Source organism: Varanus komodoensis, unplaced genomic scaffold (genome assembly GCF_004798865.1).
Source record: "Varanus komodoensis strain SLA01 unplaced genomic scaffold, ASM479886v1 scaffold1, whole genome shotgun sequence".
Classification (NCBI taxonomy): Eukaryota; Metazoa; Chordata; class Lepidosauria; order Squamata; family Varanidae; genus Varanus; species Varanus komodoensis.
This window is the reverse complement of record NW_025335268.1, coordinates 14720947-14744287: the sequence shown is the minus strand read 5'-3', so window position 1 is coordinate 14744287 and position 23341 is coordinate 14720947. Positions and strand designations below refer to the sequence as shown.

Below are 23341 nucleotides of genomic sequence, written 5' to 3'. Positions count from 1 at the left end.
TTATGGTACATTCCAGTGGATATTCTGAATATTCAAGTCATGCTTGGCAGATCATGGAATCATAGAATTGTAGGACATACCTGGCCAGCTGCCATTAATGATCCCCAAGCATTATCAGTGAAGCAGGAGCCAGGGATTGAGCAATCCCCCACCAAAGCTCTTATCCAAACCCCCCAGGTAGCTCAGCCTCCCAGGTAAGCCTAAGAACCTCCTGAATTCAAATATACAGTGGTACCTTGGCTCACGAACTTAATCCGTTCCACGACTCTGGTTGTGACCCAAATTGGTTGTGACCCAAGTAAAATTTCCCCATAATGTAAATAAGGATAATCCGTTCTGGCCCCTCCGAATGTGGTTGGGAGCCGATTTCTGGTCACGAGCCAAGTAAAATTTCCCCATAAAGTTCGATGTAAATAAGGTTAATCCATTCTGTAACTATTTTTTTTAATCAGAAAAATTTGAAACAAAGTGACAAAGAACAACAAAGTAACAAAGTACAGTACAGTGGAGAACACTAACCTAGGTGCGGGTGCGGGGGAGGCTATTGTTTTGAGGGAGAGTCTGCCTCCATAAGGACATTTCAGGGGTTTCCTCTCTTCTTTGTCTCTTAGCTGCAGGGTCAATTTTGGTGAAAAATCTGTCTATAGTCACTTGTTTTTTCCTGCTGTTTGTTACAGTTATGTTGGGGCGGTGCTTCTCAAAGAAATCCTGGCACTCATCCCATTTTTTCATAATGGATTGTATCACATCACTGCTAACCTCCTCCCTGCCTTCCTCTTCCTCAGTGGAATCCTCCTCAGCAAGTGCCTTCTGCTGCTCACTCCGGAGTTCAGCAGGTTCTTCTGTCGTCGGCTCCTCTATGTCTTCCCTGCACGAACGCAACTGCGATCGTGGCCCTCTCCCCACTCGGGTGCCACCCAATGCAGAGTTCATGACCCAAGTCAAAATGTTCATGCCATTTTCGCTCATGACCCGATTTGGTTGTGAACCAAGGCATTCGCGAGCTGAGGCACCTGGTACCTCTCAGTGATCACGGTGGAAATGTCAGACCAATGGACATGTGTCATTGCTACCTGGTCAGCAAAGGTATAAAAGGGGGCTCCACCATGTGATCTGGGTAGATTCCCTTTTGCATGATTGAACTTATTCTCGAGACTAAAACATAGTTTTGCTCCTCGCATTCTTCCCGTGTTTGATTGGGCGGGGCGCCCTTGTGCCTTCAGAATCAGACAGTTGGAAGAGGCCTAGAAGGCCATTGGGACCAACCCCCTGCTCAGTGCAGGACTCAGGTCTCCTGCTGAGGCAGGATCAGGCCCTTCAGGCTGTATGGATGCCGTGGCTTATCGTGTCCTGCAAACTCATCAAGGGCGGCTTCTGCCAAGATTAAATGGGGGGTTCATGTAAGCCACCCTCACTGGGTTCTCACTGCACAGTGAGCCTCGGTGCCATGGGCTGACTATTCAAAAGGGCAGCTGGCCTGCAGCACAACCCACTGTGGCTTACATAAATAAGTCACGGTGTTCACAGGATTGCCTCAGCTCACCATGGCTTAAATGAGCTATAATGGACTGCAGTGATCTATTGAATCCAGACACAGTCTAGAGCAGGGGTCTCAAACTCAACTGACCTGGGGGCCGCTGGAAGTAGAGTCTGGGTGAGGCTGGGCCGCATCAAGTATTCCACCACCGTGGTGGTGGTGGGCCGCTCATCCCGCGTCGCTCCCAGAGGCCGGCCCAGGCGCTACCGGCGCTTTGAAGGCCGCAGGGCCCCACCCCCGGGCCCCGCCCCTCCCGGCAATCGGCCCGCGGGCCGCGAGTTTGAGACCCCTGGTCTAGATGCAGTGGAGAAATGGATGCAAACCAGCCAAATGTTCTGAGGTGTAGACAATACAGAAGTGAAGGAAAACTTTGGGATTTAAAGCAGAGTAAACTTCCCACACTGGACAGATTTCAGCTCCTTCTGATCACTTGGCTGGCTTTGCATAATGCATCAGGTATTGGGTGGGGTGAGGTGGGGGGCACCACCACCAGCAGATGTACAGGTGACTTTCTCAGCAAGCTTTCAAGAAATATTGTTTCATCCTAAAGTAGAAATTGCACAGCTTCCTATATGAAAGATACATGATTTTCCTTTTTGGAGAGAGAACATATAGTACAGAATGGGGATGTGATTCCCCTGAAAATTCTCTGTTCTGCCTTGTGTTGTAAGCTGAGAAAGAAATGTGGTGACTTTATTCATACATTATGAGAATGGGCCTGGGAAGGAGTCATAGGAAAATGGTTCTCAGCCAGTTTCAGGGATGTATGAAATGATTTTTCTTATGATTACATTACATTGATACCCCACCTTTCTTCCTCTTGCAAGAAACCCAAGGTCACAAGGTTCTCCTCATCTCTAGCTTATCCTCACAACTACAGCCCCATAAGGCAGGCTAGGCTGAGAGTGTGTGACTGGCTCAAGGCCACCCAGTGAGCTCCATGACCCAGTGGGAACTAGAGCCCAGATCGCCTGACCTCCAGTCCATCACTTTCACCCACTGCACCACACTGGGTCTTGTGATGGAAAGGACTAGACTGGATTTGACTAGGGCAGACATTTCAAATGTCTTCTGTAACTTCTCTTCTGCCAGTCCAATTCTTTCATTCTTACCCACCTCAATCCACCTCTCTCTCTCTCTCTCTGTGTCTCACACACGCGCACACACATACTTTCTCAACTGTTATTATTTATTTGCATTTATATACTGCCCTGTTTTTTTTAAAAAACTCATCAGGGTAGTACAGAAAGGTTTACATAATAGATAAAAGTACCTAAGTGTAGTTATAGAATGATATCATTTTGTAACACAGAATTATATAGTTCTATAATAAATATCATGCCTAGCTGGATAGATGAATGGAGGGATGGATAGATATATAGATAGATAGATAGATAGATAGATAGATAGATAGATGCATTGATATTGTAATCCTATGCATGTTTAGACAGAAAGAACTCCTACAACTCCCAGTGCTGATACTGGGATCTATAGAACTTTTTTCTGTCTACACCAACAGCTTGTTACTGAAAACAATGGGATAATTTAAAAGGTCAAGGGCACCATCTAATGCCTCCTACCTTAAATGCACTTAGGTCTCCAAACTTAGGAATTATATGCATCCAATACACAGTGAAGAATGTTGGTGAGTATCTCTACAATTGCCATACCTCATCTGTGTTTTTCACTCAAGGCAACTGTTTTCTATCTTCTGGGTTTAAGGAACAGTGCAAAGACAATGGCGTCAACATCCTCCCCACTCCTGGTCAAACTTGTTTTTGTCCTTTCTGAGGCCCAGTTGCCTCCTCAGAGAGGCAGCTGGTGCAATTCTTTCTGTGCTGACTGTGATGGGGGTTTGGCCTTTAGAGTCTCAGCTCCAAGGTCACAGGGCCTTGGAGCTGGAGCTCTGAAAAATCCTATGCCCTCCCCAGACAATGGGGGAGGCCATAGGATTGCACCTCAACTAAAACAATGTGTGTTGACACCCTTTCTAAAAGCCAAGAAAAGATCGTCATTCATAAGAGAACAGATTCTGTTGTTTAGGAGCAACACAGGAAAAAAAAACCCTTTCACACGTGCCTGGGAAGCAGTTATACCTTGTTGTTCTATTTTCAATGAATGTAGCTTGTCCTTTGTATGTACGTGCTACTGTTAGGAGATGCTCCTGCTGCTGGTTCCTTGGCCATGGGATCCAATATTGGACTTCTCCCAGCATGCCTGCAATTTATTGGAGAAGCTGTGAGCCTGCAGGTTTACCAATAGTTTACCCCTTTTGCTGCATATATGTGCTGCACTGATGCAACCGGGGTCTCTTCTCATTAGCTGGATTTAATGCAACTAGCTGTGAACTTGGACCAGAAACCATGGACTCTGAAAATCTTGGCTAGTTGTTCAAAAATATTCCACTTGAAAAACTTAGAGACCTCCATTTCCGAGCAGGGAAATCAAGAGATATGTATACCGGAAAGTATAAGAAGGTAAAAAGTAAAGAATGTGAAGCTAAGCCCCCATATGTCCCTACCCGACCACTATGCTCAACTGCAAAGGTTCTTTTCAGAGAACTGCCCCCTAAAGAAGTAAGGGGGTGGCAAATAGGGGAAGGGCCTTCTTGGTGGTTGCACCCCACCTTTTGAAGATGCAGTCCAAAGAGATATGTCTGGTACTTACCTTGTGTTCTTTTTGGCACCAGGCAAAAACCTTTTTTATTTACCAGACATTTAAAGAATTATAAGGACCGATATTTTATATATGAAATTTAGGTTTGTTTTATTACAGGGTACAGTTATTAGACTCTTCTAGTTACGTGTCATTGGTTTTCAGTGTTTTTAGTGTTGCTTTTATTGCATTGTTTATCATAGAATGTTTATATATCTGTTTTAAACTGTACACTGCCCAGAGAGCACTGTGGGCTATGGGGTGGTAGAAAAATGTAATAAATAAATAATATTTCTCTGTTAAGATCAGGGTAGTGAAAAGAGAAGAAACCTGAATGGATGCATTTTGATGTTGCTTGGGCAAATTATCCAAAAGAACCAGAGTGTTACAAATGACAAAGCAATAGAATTAAGACTTCTAATACAGAAAATCTCCCTTTCTCTCTCTTTGTATAATATATAATATATAATGAGGCTAGCTACTTGCTCATTATAAATCAGAAAAAGATTTCCCTTATAGTTTTGGGGGCATGTTTACTGAACATTTAAAGGCTGATTACGCCAAGTAATGAAGGAACAAGCAGATTGTAACAGGAAGAGACCCTCCAGCTGCAGCTCTCCTTTGTATGCATGGAAAAACTGGGGCAAATGGGCAATGAAGTCCATAATGAGACAAAACTTTATGACATATCGGCAATTTTCATTTGTACTCGTATGCTTTCCCAAATAGGGCTTGTCATTAAAAAAATGTTTACGCACCAGTGATTTCCCATTACATACATTTTCCAGCTACACAAAAGAGGCTAGGGGTGTCAGCAGAGGCATTTATCAGTATAGCCTCCCAGAGTACAAATGTATCGGGGAAAATGAATTGCATCTCTTCTCCTCCTAGATTTGTAACCTAGAGCTCATTTAACTTCTACAACATTAAGGGTGCTGAGGCTGTACAGCAGTGGATTATTATGCTCTTTGCATTCTTTTGTTGTTACGCAGAAAAAGAAAATCCATTCAAACACCTTGGGCACAATGACCCCGAAGCCTAAGAAAACATGTCTGGATTCCCTGCAATAAATGACCACCGAACATCAAGCCATTAGGGTATCACTGCTCTGGAGAGCCAGTGTGGCGTAGTGGTTAAGAGCATGGGACTGGGACTCAGAGGATCTGGGTTCTAGTCCCCACTCAGCCATGGAGCCAACTGGGTGACTTTGGGCCAGTCACAGAATCTCAGCCCAACCTACCTCACAGGGTTGTTGTTGTGGGGATAAGATGGAGGAGGAGAATGATGTAAGCTGCCTTGAGCCCTTTGTAGGAAAAACACAGGATATAAATCTCAATATAAATAAAAAATAAACTCTGGGAACGGTTGCCATTTGATGGCAAAAAGGATTCCGAACACAGGAGTGGACCTCAAGCAGACCCCAGGTGTTTTGGACATCAGCTCCTAGCATTCCTGGCCATTGGCCATACTAGCAGGACTTGCTGGGAGCTGATATGCAAAACATTTGCTTATCTACCTTGTTTATTTATTTAAAACATTTGTATGCCACCCAATTGTGCCACAGCTCCTCTGGGTGGCTCACAATCACCTTCTCATTACTTGCTCCACTCTGACATTTCAGCGCCTTAACAAAACAAGACTGAGGGGGGACATGATATCCCTCTTTAAGTACCTCAAAGGCTGTCACAAAGGGAAGGTCAAGATCTCTTCTTGCTGATGCCAGAGGGTAGGACATGGAATATTCATTTCAAGTTGTGACAACCGAGATTCAGGCTGGACATCAGGAAGAGCTTCCTCACTATCAGAGCAATACAACAGTGGAACCAGCTGCCTAGAGCGGTGATGGGCTCTCCCGCACGAGAGACATTCAAAAAGAACCTGGACAGCAATCTGGATGGGATGGTGTAACATGGTCTCCTGCAACAGCAGGGGGCTGGACCCAATGGCCTTCATGGCCCCTTCCAACTCTACTATTCTATGATTCTATGAAACTAGAACTCTCATGATTCCAGAGCCACCAAACCAGTATCAAATGAGTGTGCAATCTGGTTGGAAGATGCTAGGAGTTGCAGTCCAGCGCACTGGAGGGCCTCAGGTTGGAAAAGGCTGTTTTCAAGTAACTGTTTCGTATGTTAATCCTTGGTCTTCCCTTGCAAATCTTGCCCTTTCGCCTATGGATCCTACCGTGATTTTAGGGTGCCCTTCCTCACAGGTATCCTTCACTACCCCCTGTCCTTGACCCAGCTTTCTGTGCTCAGATTTCTGAAGACCAACTGAGCTCCTAGCCTGTCCAGGGGAATATGGCAACGAACGTGGGCAGAGTTTCTGTGTTAATGCTGGAGAGCATCCTCAGCCACAGAGAAGTGGTGCACACAGCACTGACTCACAAACCCCAAGGGCTGATTTTATCCTCCCAATCTGGGTTTCATCTAACCTTGCCTTAAATTTCTGCTGCCAGATTTATGGACTGTGTTCACAGTGCAGACTTACATTGCCCGTACCGATTTCAAGCAACGACTTTTCCAGGCAGATATCCCCAGATAACCCACCGCCAGCCTGCCCTTTAGGTGATGATCAGTATTCTGAACATGCAAAACTTTTTAATTCTATTTATTGAGGGTCTGATTTGCACAGCAGGGCTCTGCTTTGTTTATTCGGTTTATTCATTTGTTACCTTTAATGAGGACAATGAGGAATTTAAAATAATAATTAAAAATATTCCTCTTGATTGCCATGGCAACAAGCTGGGACACTTTAATGACACCCCAAATCCCATCTGCTTTTTCATTCTGCGTGGCAAAAACACTTCCTCCTGTTCTTTTGTTACAAGACTGAAGCTCACAGACGGCCCTGAACTTCTGCCCTGAGAAGGGGGCTCTCCCCCGGCCACTGACTCGGCCGCTGCAGCTATTCTCTGCTGCTGCATTTGCAGAATGCGGGCGCAGTGGATTGACCATGGGACCGTGCCAAAGAGGGGTGGTAGGAGCTTTGACTGCTTCAGCACACCTGCTGTCTCCCCCTGGATTGTGGTCGTAGGAATGGGATCCTGTGATGCCTCAGGGGAGCTGGAAAGGAGTGAGTGGTGTGTTTGCTGTTGCCTCTTGCCCGCCTGCCTGAACAGTTGAGCCAGAAGCTGCTTGGGCAGCCATGGCAGGCAGGAACAGCAGGAAGGGGTAACAGGTGGTGGGAAATCCTATGAAAGCACTGGAACCTCGATAGCTATGGGAGCTGTGGGGAAGAGCACGAGGAGCATCACAGAGGCTGGGATTTAGCCTCACTCCCCACAGAGGGCACAGAAAGTTCTGAACAACAATAGGCCTGAGCAGACCATGTGGAAAGGTGGCCATGTGTCCTTCTTTCCCAGAAAATGTCCTCTCTTTGAAGAATGGCACCTCTTGAGGCCCAGGCTGGCTTAGAGTTAAAGAGCTATAACCAGGGCAAGTGGGATCCTCGAAGCGGCTCATGAATGGCTAGCATCTAGACAGCAGACGGAGCAGCCATGCAGGTCTCCAAGCTACCATCTTACCTGCTAGGCTGAGAGTATTTATTTATGTATTTATTGATTGCATTCTATACCACCCATTACCTGGAGCTCTCTGGACAGTTTACAAGATAAAGCTTAAAATCATAAAATACAATGACATAGTAAAACATTGTACAACACTATAGGTTTAAAATAGTAACCGAGATTGAAATTCCAAATATGCACTGAGATCATTTGAAACTGAAAGACTGAACAGACTCGGAAAAGGAACAGGTCTTCACCTGATACTCAGAAGATCACAAGTCTCCCAGGAAAGTCATCCCACAATCAAGGTGCCACCACTAAAAGGTCTGCTCCTTAATAGCCACCTGCCTCAGCCCATTTGGTAGGGACACCCAGGGAAGGTACTCTGAGGAAGATCTTAGGATCTGGGCAGGTATTTATGAAAAGGGATTATTTTTCAATGAATCTGCTTCCAAACTGTTTATGGTTTTGTAAATTAATATCAGCATTTTGAATTTGGCCTAGAAATGGACTGGTAGCCAGTGCAGAGCATAAAGTTTTGGCATAATATGATGAGATTGTTCTGGCTGTATTAAAAATCTTGTGGTCCAAATTGGACCAGCTGAAGTTTCCAGACTGTTCCTCACCCACTAACGTTACTCCCATCATATCTGGATTGAATGTCAGGATATTGGCTCCCTCCAGTCCACTGCCACATCTAGGCAGAACATAGAAACAGAGTGAGTCAGAAGGGGTCTCCCAGACCATCTAGTCTGACCCCTGGATCTAGCCGGCTCCACTCAGGACATGCCTATCATGTGCCTTATCTGCATTTGATGAAAAAGATAGAGAACATACCATCTTCATACAGAAAACACCTCCATCCCTATCTCCGAATAACATTTCCCAGGAATTTCATGTAGATACTGAATATCATGGGGGAATTAATAGAGCCTCATGGTGCCCCATGGTGGAGCTGCCAAGCCATAAAGCAATAAACTCCCAACTCACCTTCCGGAATCAGTCATTCAAGCAAGAATGGAGCCATTACAGTGCAGTACCTCCAACTCCCACTTGAAATAGTCTGTCCAGAAAGATAGCATGGACTATGGTATCAAAAGTCTTTGGGAGGCCAAGAGAATCATCGAGGTCATGTACCTCTGGCTGTGTCTCTTTCTCAGCAAAGGATTACAGGATGATTAAGGGAGTTTCCATTCCAAAACCAGGCCTGAAAACCAATGAAGTAGATCTAAATAATCTGTTGCATTCAAGGGTGCCTGGTGTTGGCCAGCAAGCACCTGCTCAAACACTTTGTTCAAGAAGATAGAGTTAGCCATTGGCTTATTGCTAATGATACCTTCCTGGCACCCAAAATTTCCAGTCAATGGCCCTGTTGCATGGGAATTCTGGGAGTTGCAGTCCAAAGTCCTCTGAAGACCAACAGGTTGGGGAAGGCTGCTTTAAAGCAGCCAACACCACATTGTCTCTTAAGAGTTGACATATCCAGACAAACAATCCCTCCCTATTAGAAGTGATAAACCATGAAGGCCAAGCAGCCAGTTGGTTGACTGGACTTGGCCAAACACCTTGTCCACATCCTCAACTGAAACTCATCCGTTAAAACAAAACTGGATGGAGCTGCATTAACTGGGTTGTCCAAGTCATGAAGAATTCAAGTGACTTTATCTTCATAGCATTGTGCAAATTCATTATAGCATACACCGGAGGATGCATTGCATTTCTATTTAAATTATAATGAGTATTTCCAAATGTGTATCTATGCATATAAATCAGCATATGCAAATTTTATACAAATCACCATCCTTTCCTGTGTTGATGCAGTTCCTCTTTGGAGACAACATGTGAGTGCCCACTGATCCCCTCTGTCATAGAAGATTCTCTAGGATGGGTGGAGAAAGAAAGAACTGCATACATATTTGTCCTCTTTTGACCCCTTTTTGGCAACCCCATCATGTGCCAAGGCCTGGGTCCTATGAAAACTTTCAAGTCAGGCTTGTGCTCTGTTCTCAGAAACAACAGGACTGTGTTGATTGTTTCCTGACTCTTATTTGCCCACATCCCTTCCAGCATTGCTTTATTCCCAGGACCATGTAGAAGCCAGGTCTGTCCAAAGAAGCAGTTTTCAAGAAAGATGAAGTTGAGCTTCAACCATCCGACCTGGAAGTATGACAGGAACCTACCCAATCAACAAAGAGATCAATTGTCCTTCCTAAATCCAGTCACATGTTTTCTGCTCAGAATTAGTTAGAATATAACATCAAAGGAGTTTCTTCTCTCATCTCACCCATGAGTGGTTCTGTGGTTCATCTAGGGTCACAGGATGCTGCAGATCTCTTTCAGTGAAGCAGGCATGGTTTGATCTCAGTAGCTAGTTAGAAGACCCCTGGAAGCTCTTTACAAGTAAGAGTGGGGTGTAAGTGAAAATAACCAACATCGACATCATGAGCAGCTAGAACCTGGCGTTGATTACCACGAACTATACCTCCATCCAACTGATCAAAGTTTTCATCTTAAAAATGCCCAGTGTTTGAACTGGAATTAAAGTTCCCAAGGGTCACCCTTGGAAAGGAAGATGTGAAGACCTAAAGAAAGCCATTGGCAAATGTTTCCAAGCACATTTCATGGTGGGAGGAAAGAAGTCATGAGCAGAAGCAGAAAGTCTCTTAGTAGCCTGACCCTGCAACCTGCTTATGTTAGCTAATAAGTGTTTTGGCTGCATTGCTGGACCATAACAATGTTAAAATAATTGAGTGGGACCAGCATCACACGCTACCCTAGTATAACCATGTGAGTGCAAAAGGACAATTATCCCAAAAATGGCTTCTAACACCTGATGCAATAATGTTGCATAACATATTAGCAGGGCAGAAAGATACAGGACTGTCTTATATAGCACCTTTAGGTCACATTATTTGGCAGAAAAAACAACTCATGTGCCCGATATAAAGATATGGAAAGCTGACAAATCAGACAAAAATGTACTAAATCATTCAAATCATATTTTAAATCAAGAATAGACAAAATAACTTCCTGCTGTTGTTACCATTATTTTTCTTTATATATGTAGCTACAAAAGCCAAGCAAACATTCACCGAGATATCTGAGATCAGAATAAAGCACAGGATATGCTCTTTGGCTTAGCGGTCTATAACATCTGTGAAAGATGGGCTAGCAGTGATCAATAATTTATGTTGAGAAGCAAGGCAAAAGCTCAATTGAGCACCTCGTCAATTATGTAGTGATTATATCTATGGGGAAAGAGAAGGAATGGCTTCCTTCTGGATGATCATCTGATGTCATACAGTTCTCTGATATAATCTTGTAGTCCCAGAAAGAGTAGTCTGCCCTCCCACACATGCTATTTCTCCTCTGACGCCGATCAAAACAAGGGGCTTCTGACTACAGTAGTTATTATGTTAAAGAGGCCAGCCAGCCTGACATTTTGTGCTACAGAAGGACTGTTGGGGGAGTTGTCAACAAAAGGCATCAGCAGATGCAGTGAGCTCGCTAATTAGAGAAATACCACTCATGTGAAGAAGTTGATTCAAAACTGAACCCTTCTCCTCCCTTCTCAAAGACATGGAGTTAGCTCCACCCTCACGGAGGTTTCTGCTGCTTGTGGACCAGATGTTGGATGCGAATTCTGGACCCTACTCAGTCTGCCCTCTTGATCTGCCAGATAATGGGACTGATTATGCTCTATTTCTCTCTCTCTCTAGCCCCGCCTGCTCAACAGTATCTGCCCCAGAGCCATAGGTAGCCTGGTTTTCACCAACCACTTGGCTTATCTTGAGACATGCTGGCTGTGGCGATTCAGCTAAGAATTCTGATCCTGCCTCTTCTTCCATTTTTGATTTTGAATCTGAGGTAATGACCTTGGAATGTTGTATTTTGGGAGATGTCTACTCCCTACAATCTCCTAACTTCCCATCTGAAATAAATAGACTGCCTGTTGATTTGAAGGCTAAGAAATCATCCTTAGATATGATAGCCATTGTTAGACCTTGTTGGAGAGCAAAAAGCGTGCAACTGCTATAATTACACCACTAAACTCTAAAAAAGCAGGACTGCAGCTGCATATTAAGAAAACAAAATCACAACAATAGAAGAATCACAGTACTTTACTGTCTACAATGAAGAAATTGAGACTGTGAAAGATTTTGTATACCTTGGCTCAGTCATTCAAAAGGAGGCTGCAGCCAAGAAATTCAAAGAGGACTGAGACTTGGAAGGACAGCAATTAAAGGACCAGTAAAGATCATCAAGTGTGAGGACATTTCACAAGATACCCAAGCCAAGACGATTCACACTATTGAATTCCTGATCACTATGCATGGGTGTGAAAGTAGGACTGTGAAGAAGCTGACAGGAAGAAAATTGATACATTCGAAATACCGTGCTGGGGTAGAGCTTTGTGAATACCTTGGACTGACAGAAAGATGAACAAATGAGTCATAAATCAAATCAAGCCAGAGCTTTCCCTAGAAGCACAAATGACAAAACTGAGGCTGTCATGCTTTGGACACATCATAAGAAGGCAAGACTCACTGGAGAAGACCATCATGCTAGGGAAGGTTGAAGGCAGAAAAAGAAAAGAAAGCCCAAACAAGAGATGGATTGACTCCATAAAGGAAGCCACAGCCTTGAATTTAGAACAGCTAAGCCAGGGGTCCTCAAACTTTTTCAACAGGGGGCCAGTTGAGAGGCAGCAGTGGTGGGCGCGGGCCGGCAAGGCAGCAGTGGGCACAGCGAGGCAGTGGCAGTGGCGGGCGTGGGCACAGCGAGGCGATGGCGGGCGCGGGACCAGCCGCCCCCAGCCTGGCCGCCCCCGGGCTCACATAATCAAAAGGCGGGGCAGTTAAATGGGCATGGCATGCTGGATCCGGCCCATGGGCCGAAGTTTGAGGACCCATGAGCTAAGCAGGGATGTCATGGACAGGCCAATCTGGAGGGCTTTCATTCACTGGGTCATCGTAAGTTGGAGACAACTCGATGGCACGTAACAAAAAACTCTAATATGCATACAAAAATCTTATACATTTTATTACAAGCAGGATACAACTACTAGCAAAATTTACATTGGACTAGCATCAGCTACATCTAGTGCTAACAGGTGTGCCATACTTCCCCGGAAAAGACACCTAATAACATTGGTGTTGGGCTAAAGATAGTTTATCCTAATGTGACCTGCTTATCCAGCAGGGGAGAAAACATGATCACAAAAGTGGCTTTCCTAGGGTGAGCTTCATTCACTGCACTCTGGTGCCCTGAGCCCTGCGATTTGTTCCTCTTGGCGTAATATATCGCTTTTAAATTGTTTTTGGATTTTCGTGTTTTAGAAATGTAATGGTACTTTCCTGTGTTGTTTTATGTACAGTTGTAAACCCAAAGAGCTTTGGCTATAGGATTGTACGGAAAAGAAATAAATTTGCAGTTGGGCCCCACTGGTCCATAATGTCCAACAGCAAATTATGCATGGGTCAAGATGCAAATATATAGTGCTTAAAGGAAAATTACCAATAATCCCCACCAAAAGTGCCCTCATGTGTCATTGGAATGAAAGGCACTAAATTCTAAATTCCTGAATAGGTAAATGCACATTTTTAAAGAAATAATGCATTGACAGAGAAAGCAAAGCTATGGGCATCCGGGAATACCCCATTTTGTTGAACATTGTAAGTGGCTGTCATGGACTACACAAGCTTCTTCCTTCATATTCACACTGCTTCCTGTTCTTTCCCCCCAAAAGTATCAGCAGCTGCTGAAGAAGCAATGTCTCCAAAGCACCTTTTCAAATGTTGCTTCACCCTTCCAATAATTCAAAGTCTTTAGATAGCCAAGCTAAAATCTGCTGGCTGGTGCCCACCATTGGAGAATGAACTTTGGTTAGACAATGGAAGCGATCCCTGAAAGCACATATAGTGCACTGAAAGATTGACTGTGACAGTCAGCAACAAGGAGTTGTTCAAGAATTACGCCTGGAATCCGTTGCAAATGATAATCTTTTCTGGCTATCTGCCTCTTACCACTACAGAAGCAGCTACATAAACACGGAGTGACAATTCAGCCGAACTATCAAGTATCCTCTTAACACAGACTTCTTTGCCGTATGCCCCTCACCCCCATCCCTGGAGATTTGTTGCTGTAGCAAGATTGGCACTTCAGTGACTGATTGGTTTGTGTTTTTGTATCCTAGAGGAGTATTTATTTTCACTTTCATTCATCTTGTGGTTTGATCAAGCCACCTGGATTCTTTCTCCTTTCAGAAGTAAGCCTTTTGCTCTTTGATGCTCTGCCTGTAATCATGTAGTGGGCTTACGTCCTCTGTTCTCTCCTGGAGTAGGTAGCCAGCTCTGGCAGAAAAATGATGAAGCCACATCTTGCAGAGCAGAATGGCAGGATGCTTAGAACATTTGGCAGACATTCATCTTAAGCCACTGTGGCATTGTTGTACTGGTGATGTTCTCTGCAGAGAGGAGACCAGGTCTGGAACAGAGAGATTCATGAGTTCTGGCAACATTCATGTTAAAATAAAATGACTGAATGAAGGTGCTAGAGAGGCTTTTTGAAAGAAAGCAGAGGAGTTCGATTGAAGCACAAGGGCTGTATGAATGGCTAAAGAAGGGGATGTTTCGCCAAGGGTGGAAGATTGTCCAAGGTCACCCTATGCCAGAAAGAGTATGCTCCTACTGCTGCTCATTTATTCAATTTAGCAGTCGCCCTATAGCCAAAGGCAAACCAATACAACCAGTAATAAAGATCAATAATAAAATGTGTTAGAATTATTACTTTAAAAGCAGCAAGAAGTATCCAGCTTTTAAAGGCAATAAATAACCGAACAAGTAAAAATTGAGAAGGTGATTTTCAAATGTTCTGGTACCCATAATAGAAATAAGCAAGCAGCCATTTAAAAGCCCTTCCAGAATAAAAAAAATTATTTGCCTGGACCAAGAATTCACCAAAGTGGACACCTGGTAGACCTCACCAGGGAGACCATTCGATAATTTAGTCAGCCTCCCGCAACATGGTGGCCTGAAGCTCTGTTGGACTGCAACTCCTGGTCTTCCAGCCAGTCCTGCTTTCCTTTCTTATAGTTTTTCTTTTTTAACTGGGATAATTATGTGTCACAGAATGGTGGGAATGGCAGTCCAACCATCTGCAGGGCACCACGTTGGGTTAAGGGTGGACTAGCATGCTAGTTGATCATACCAAAGCTCATTTCATCATGAAAAGTGTCGAATGTGACAACATAAATCTCTGTCCTGAGCCACAAGATGCTACACAATATTACAAGAACAGCCATGATGGATCAGACCAAGGGTTCATCCTGTCCAGCCTTCTGTTCACACAGTGTCCCAATAGCTGCTGATGGGCAATGGGGGGCCATAGGCACATTGTCCCTGATACGGAAGGTAGTGTAGAGCCTTCCAGACTGGTAGACATTGAAAGTCTTCTCCATGAACTTGTCCAGACCCCTCTTAAAGCTAACCAGGTAGGTGGCTTACATCTTGAGGATGTGAATTCTATAGTTTAATTGTGTGCGCTGTGAAGAAGAACACAATTTTATCTGTCCTGAATGTCCCACCAATAAGTTTCATGAGACGACCCCTTTTGGTATTATAAGAGTAGATACATATCTCTCTATCCACCTTTGCCATTATATGCACAATACTGTATACTTCTATCACACCTTCTCTTACTCACCTCTAAACTGTGACTGGAGTGCTATGATTTAAATCTCCTTAGGACCTATTCTCATGATGCCTCATGAGCAGAACTATACTACAGGTATCTGCTGAAGGTTCACCACTATTCCCTTGTTTTAGGCTGTTTCCTTGGAGTTTTAGGCTTTTAAAATTACCCCATATCTGTAGAGCTGTGATTATTGGGCACTAAAGGTGATGATGATGACGATGATGATGAAGAAGAAGAAGAAGAAGATTTGAGTGGTTTTCTCATAGTTTTTATCTCTCCAATTTCGTACTCGCTTTGGAATTATGTTTGTTTTCAAGCATGATATTTAAATACAATAACTATAGAAGAGAACAAACATAAATGTGAAAATTGTTATTCTGTTAGTTCTGTGATTTGTTCTGAGAAGGCTTTTTGGCCTTAAAAGCTGGCATGAAAATATCAAAAATAATCAAGTGAATTAAATCAAATGCCTAAAACATGTGTGCATTATTTTCTTTGGGTGGCTGTACAAACATGCAGGGTGGGTGGGGGGAGCAAGCAGAAGCCACAGACATGTGCACAAAACTGTTTAAAGAGCCATGCACATGCACACATGCAACTCACATTTCTGTTTTGTGCAGGGAGCTTCAGTGCTACACTGAAATGTCCACTCAACAAACAGTGCTGAAAGACAACTTGTATAAAATTACCTGAAAGCATAGGAGATGCAGAAACGGAAAAGACAGCACAAGGTAAGAACTCACAGGCTTAACATCCCTTGATAGGACCATTGTGAGAATCTGCTGATACATGCAGAATTCAGCCTGGATCAGCTTTTGGCCTTCCACTCCAATAGTAAAGAAACAACTCTGGATGCCTCTGGATGTTGATCCAGGTAAAATTTTCTTTCGATATATGTTGATGTCATCTCCCATCTTCTCCAGCAAATGGTGGAAGGCTAACACAGTCACAAAAACACTACAGAAAAAGCAAGATACTGGCAGAGGGAATCTCCTCCTTTGCCATGAGGAGACATGTGCCGATTCTTTCTTTCAGGCACTGTGGACTACAGAGGACTTTTGCCTGAGCTGAGATTCCCTACCCAGATGTGGAGTTCACTAGAGGCACCATCTTTTGTTAGTTCAGACAGACTCGGGACTTGTAGAGGGGAAGGATAAACCCACATACAATATCCTACATTTGGGGGAAAAGGTGCTATAAAATTCCCTTGTCTCTTTCCCCAAGGAATGTCCCTGGGAATTATGAGAATTCACATCAGAAACAAAAACCCCTGAGCTCCTCAGAGTGCTTCTGTTGCTGCTTCAAGCAGCAGCTAAGGTTATTATCAAAATTAAGAACAAAAGCTCACAGACAAACTCACCTTTACTAGTACGTTCTCCCTCAATAAAATTTGCCATGCCCTGTAAAATTAGTCCAACCTTTAGAACATGTTTCCATCTCACCCAGCTTCCCGAGTCAGGGCTGAATGCTTTGGTGTAGGGGTGTTCTTCAGATTGGCTGAATCTCAAAGCCAAGCAGGCTTTCAGAAACATTGGGGAGATACCCAAACTGAGACAAGTCTCCTCTGAAACAATGCAGAGCTGGATCTTTCTGAAGTTTTGTCTGTGGCTTGGAGGGACACAGAGATATGGACAGTGTGTATGCACATTCCCCCCCACCACCCAAAAAAAAAACTCTCTGTAGAAGGAAAGACCAAGGAACAAGGGAGGAAGTGCAGGTAGTTTTGTGATGGACAACCCTACCTTCCAATCACATTTGGCTGATTTTACCACTTTCCTATCCTGGAGCTTTGGTGGAAGAATGTTGAGGCAATAGATCCCATGACTGATCTAGACTTCAATGTTCTTTGCTAGGTTTTCCTTCCAAAATCAAGAACATTAAAAGAAGTTTGAGAAGAAAGAGGGGTCCGTTCTATGGTTTGCATGCTTCACCATGGTTTCTTGCATTATCCACATGGTGGTTTCCATGGTCCTGGTGAAAAGCACTTGGAAAAAGTGGCAGCTGTCACAGGAGCTGCTCTAGCAATTCAGTGTGAGATTGAATTTCAGGCACAGTGGCTGATGGGATGCATGCCAACACTGGGAGGACTGTGAGAGGAGGGAGGAAGCCACACCAATGTAGAAACCCCTCAGTCATCTGTTAGGCACATGCACTGTGGAAGCCATCTTCTCATGGTTTCTAAAAACCGAATGCACAGTGCTGGAATGTCACAACAGTGTTTGGACGCCATGACAGGCTCTTCTGCATTAAGAACCCACCATGGGTTGTCATGCCATGCAGAGCCGCCCACTGAGCAAAGCACCCCCAGCCATCCATGATACCAGGGTTTGGTGAGGACTTGGTGGGGTGCAGAACCCCCACATTTCACGTGTCCACCCTCTGCCACCTGCACTCCAGCAGCCCTGTTGGTTTAGTGACCGCATAAGCTAGTGCGGATTCAGCCTAAATGTAAGCAGGCTGGTTTCCTCAGCTTGCCAAGCACAGCCTCCAAGCTTTGATTCCTAATCTGCCAAATGGTGTTTATGAAGGTATCCTTCAAAGGACTATTGTCTGTTAGCAAACAGTTGAGCCAACTTTTAATATTCCTTTAAAGCATAATTAGACATGGCTTCTGTGTGAGGGAAAGCGCTGTTTTGCCGTCTCAACAGTTTCTTTAAAATGACTTCTGCGTTCAATGTGAGCCAAGAAGAAAAAGCCACCATTTACTGGAGGGAAGCCTAAAAAGTGGCTGCATGAATCAGCCGAGGATCATGTAGCAAAAAGACTTTACAGATTGCTTGGGAGCGATCTCCTGCAAGTGGGTCCTCGCTCGTTTCATCCAACCATTGCTTTGACAGCCTTGGCATGCCAATGCAGGGAAAGAGTTGGAAGGTGTTGCAGGATTTTCCCCCTGTGAGAAAGAACCCTGTGCCTCCAAACTATCTGGTTTGCAGGAATGAAGACGTGGCATTTCCACCGGCACTCATGTGCATAAACTCCGGTTCGTCCCCCGGCTCTTGTTATGCTGGATGGTCATGAAATGTAGGAAATCTTGCTGTTTAATACGCTGCCATTTTTAGTAATGACTCTGCAGAGGCACTGGACAAAGACATATGACTTACAGTAGAATATCCATCTCACTAGATCTGTTTTCCATGGTTATTTATCACATTTGTCTTTCTCTAACGATGCAACCATTGGTTATATGCAATGTAAAAAGGGGAAGGCAATAAAGCTGCCAGGAAATTGTACATGAGCGTTCTCTGCTGTAATGCAGAAGCTGCCAGTGGCTGACCCAGCACAGGATTCTGGCTCCCACGGTGGTTCCTATGATCAGATGCTTAAGAAGAAGCTGAGTAGACTCCCCCTTGCACCATTCCATGAGCAGGTAGGAAAGGAGGGCTGTTTCTCTTCCATTCCTTGAATGGTAACCTTGAGTGTGGAAGAGGCAGAACCATGAATGCAAGGCACATTCATCCAGGGATCAATTTAAGACAGACTTTCTGTGGCTCATTTCCAAACCTGCTTTACTCAGTGGGTGTTAGTTTCAAAATACGTGGCATAGGCCATTGCACAAGTAATAAAGCAAAGTAACCTTCGGGGCTGTGATCCCAAGCACAGTTACGAGGGGTTAATCCTCGTGGAATGCAGTGGCACCTCTTCTAGGCACACTGGTGGAGGATCATGCTGTGAGCCTCCAAATGGTGTCTTTTCAGAATAGGCATCCTCTCCTGTTGTAAAAGGCTCTTGGTGTGTGTGTCCAGGAGGCTGCACACAAGAGAATGAAGGGACCTCTACATCTTGAGAAGCTTCCATCCTTAAATGGTGGGCAAGAAATAAGTTTAGACAGATGGGGGTGGAGGGAAGAGGGAGAGCCAGCCTGCCTGCCTGCCTGCCCTTCCTGCCTCACTAAATCACTTGCCTTCACAGTAAAAGAGAGCAGGCTGAACTTCCAAGTAGCATCAGCTTTACCATGAGAGGTTTCATGTCCTACTATATGTATGGGAACCTCTGGCTGAGGGCAAGAGGGTGATTCCCTGTCCAACCCAACAGCATCTTCCTCAGACCTCTCCTCCAACACCTGGCAAGGAAAAGGTCTCTCTGGGAATTGTACCCCTTTGCAGAGTGACAAAGGGACTCCTTTTCCTCAGTGACTGAGAGAGTGAAGAGTTTCTGACTGAGTAATGGATGTTTTTGACTGATTTGCATACAGCCATATTTCCAATCCAAAAACACCTTTGGCCCTACCAACCCTGCCCCTGCTGGCTTTTTAAAAGGACCCGGATTTTTGCCATCTAGCCATCAAAGCTGTCAAAACTCTGTTTCCTATGAAAAAGGGGCAGACTTTGCATATACGCAGGCATCCAGTAGCTCAGGAAAGGGCAAAATGTGAGGCAGCGTGTGAACTGGCTGGGAGCGCAAGGATGAGGATGAGAAACTTGCCACAAATGGAGTATAATTCCCAAAGCATCCCCTTTCCACATGCAAAGATTCCTTGCACCTTTTGTTTTTCTGGACAGTTCTTCTTTTGATAACTGCCAAGAAAGTCAGAGTGGGTTGGGGTGGAAGTAATATGGAGCCTCTTCTGCACAATGTCCAGGACTGGACAAGGCTGCTGCTGATGCCCCCTGGATATTGGCCCAGGTTAGGCTTCAAATCTCTGCACTTGTGCAAGTGCAAAGGTTCACAGTTATGCAAGCACAGCTAAAAGAATAATTTTAAAAGTATTTTCTTGCATTCATTTGCACATGTGTGTGAGTATTAAAATACTCTGGCAACCTGAGCACTTTGGAAAGACTGTCAATGGCTGAAAAAATGGAGACTGCAAAGGCTGGGTGTCAGGTTGGCTATCATGATCTCTGAAGTGAAACTTGGGTACTTTGTGGGTGCTGGCACTAGTCACTCACAAACAGCTTGGCAAGGGTGGCGGGGAGGTTTTGGTTGCTTGTGCTCAGCCAACATGGAAGCGCATTATGGCTGCAACATACCCGTGTGTTGTGTTAGCTTGTAACCCACAATCAACCCACCCTGGGGCATCATTCTGGGTTAGTGTGTTATGGCAATTCATTGTGGGTAGCAACCCACGGTGGTTGTTTTATCATGCGAATCCAGTCAGTGTGGTTCACAAGCTGAAAAGGTTTTCTCAACCCTGCACTACTGTAACTCAGCTTATACATAAAACAAAGCAACTGAACTGTTTATTGCTCCCTCTTTCCTCCTACCTGCTCTTCTCTCCCCTTACTGTTATTTCCCTTATGTCAAATTTTATACTGTAAGTTCCTTGGGGCAGCAAATTTAAATAAATAACAGATTCCTGCCTTCCTGTGTGTATGCTTGTTATTTTTCTTTCTCCAAACTCTATTTCTCTGTATTAAAATTGTTTTATTGTTATTATTATTGGTTTCCAAAGAGGGGATAGATGGAAAGATCTGTCATTTTGACTTTCTTGTTGTTGCTGTTGTAAATACTGCAAAAATGTCTAGCTCAGCAGAGCTCCCATGCAGGCGTGAAACCTGCTATCCTTCATTTTGTAAACCAGCATGAAGAAAAAATAAAAACAAAGCAAAACAAAAAAGGGAGAAGAGAAGAGAAGAGAAGAGAAGAGAAGAGAAGAGAAGAGAAGAGAAGAGGAAGATGATGCCTCCTCTCTCTTGTTGCAGCACCTCTTCCTCTTTCCTTAAAAGAATCAATATTTTCAGCTCAGCTCAACACAAGTCATAAAGTCTAATGCATCATGGAAGATTGTTTGCTTTTGCTTTGTAATTGCGAGAAGCTTTTGCAAGCTGCAGGTCTGAAAATTCAGATCAGGCAGAACTTATGGGCCAAACTATATTTGATGTGTCAGGAAATCCATGAGCAGATATTGTGCCTCTGTGTGTGTGCATGCATGCGTGTGTTTAAATTACCAGTGGCTATGGAACGGGGACATATCAAAATAGGATTACAGTGCTGGAGAAAAAAATTAACCCTTCCCCATGTAATTCCCCCAACTTTTCCCATTTCCAAGTTGCGACATGACCCATTGTGGGAAACACATCACATCCTGCATGTTTCCTGCTGTGGAGTAAGTAGCACCATTGGTGGGAGTTATTCCCCTTGTCAAGCATGTGTACCCATCCAAGCCTGGGTTGCACCCTCCTGATCATCTTTAACTAAAAAGTTAACCTCTGCTGGAGATTGATCGAGGATTCACTGATGCTTTACCTGGTTTGGCTAGAAGTGCTTTGGGTTTCTTAAAGCATCAGAGCTGTTCAAAAGTCAATGCTAATATCATACAAATGTGATTAACAGGGGATGTTGGGGAAATTCATGGCAGTCTCAAATGAGTGCAATTTCTAACAATCCAACTCGGGGTTTTCCTGAGTTGTGTGGATTCTGTGGCCTTGTGTATCACATTTTAAAAACTTTCCATAATTTTATGCAAATGTTGTCTTAGAAAATATGGAAAATAAAAAGTTGGCCTAAAATGCACATTCCTTCAGAGGGTAAAGGATACAAATGCAAATTTTTTGGGAGGGGGAATCTGTGAATGATGGAAGGATTGTGCATTTTTGGGAGTATCAAGGCACACAATTGCAACTTTGAGCAAAAGTCAGTTCTGTCAATCAGCAGGCAATGGAATGGAAGGCACCTGACAATCACAAAATGATAGGGAATGACAGAACAGATTTTGTAATGTCCATACAGTCCTACATTAATAGCATGATATTTTAATTGAGCAAATATAATTTTTGCCTGGCTCTTGCAGAGAAAGTAATGAAATCATTTAGCAGAATCTGGGAAAAAGTTGCTAGCATAGTAATATGGAGAAATATTGACTAGATTTGCATGACCCAACAACCCATCATGGGTGACAAGTCAAGGAGGGTTGCTGTGCCATATGAATCCAAATGCTTCCCACAGGCCAGCTTGTTTAAGGGTAACAAGTCATCCTGACAACCCATAGCTTAATCTATGGGTTGTTACACCCATAATAGGTTTCTAAGACATCTGAACCCAGGCAGTTGACCCTATTGTGGGTACCAGGAAGCAGCAAGTGAACCACTTGATAAGTGTGAAGAAGGATGTGAAGAAGGAGGACGGCTGTCTTGGGCAATCATTCGCACGGACTACTGGCTGCATTTCAGGTAGTTTGAAATTGGAAAGTGAAGTGTATTTCAGGGAGACTGGGAAGGGTGGGCTGGATCAAGTAAATGGAGAAGGAGGGGGGAGGTGATTATCTCAAGGCCCTCCCACCACTGATGAGGTGTCAGCAGAGATGGGAGGCCCACTGGAATGAGCAGTGCGTAGAGAGGAGGCATGCTCGCCTTCAGAGAGCTGCTCTGGAGTGGATGGGGCCCTGGCATGTCCATAAGGAGCGTTCCTGAAGATGGGGTTCATCAAACCACTCTGTGCATGCTCAGAGATCCATTCTGGGTGATTTGTTCTTGGGAGCAACAGAGAAAGTTGTAAGGGAAATGGTCTGCAGCTGGTGATTGTTCAAAGGAGGGACTTCAGCTCGCAACAAAACCCTTGCCTTTTGCCACGCTTGCCAAGCCACTGCCGGTGACAGCCGTTCCACAAGGGCCCAGCTGGTGCTGTGGAGGCAACTGTCATTGGCTTGGTGCCCTTACCGCCACCACAAGCCTTTCTTCAGTCCTCATGGCTTCTTCCTCTTCTTTCTGGTGATTGTGAATAGTGATCTCCAGACTGGCAGGCCGGGATGTCCCTCCAATGTGCCACTTGGACACTCTGGAGGGGCAATCATGGCCTGTCCAGTCAGAGATCACTTCTTGCAATTTCCAGATGCAAAAAAGTGTGAAGCGGGTGGGAGGGAGCTGCACTGAGCAAAAAGGCCTTATGACTGGAGGAGGGGGTGAGGAAACAAGTTGGTCCCACTGCAGTGAACCTGGGAGGATCAAGGGGCAGAGGGATGACAGCCCATATTGAGCCCAATCATCTGTCAGGCACACCGTGGGTTTTCAGGC

The 23341-nt window shown here is 44.5% G+C and overlaps 1 pseudogene; it reads left to right on the top strand.

Moving 5' to 3' along the window:
• Window positions 1–12887: 12887 nt before the first annotated feature.
• Window positions 12888–13061, top strand: LOC123034343 (annotated as a pseudogene).
• The last annotated feature ends 10280 nt before the right edge of the window (window positions 13062–23341 follow it).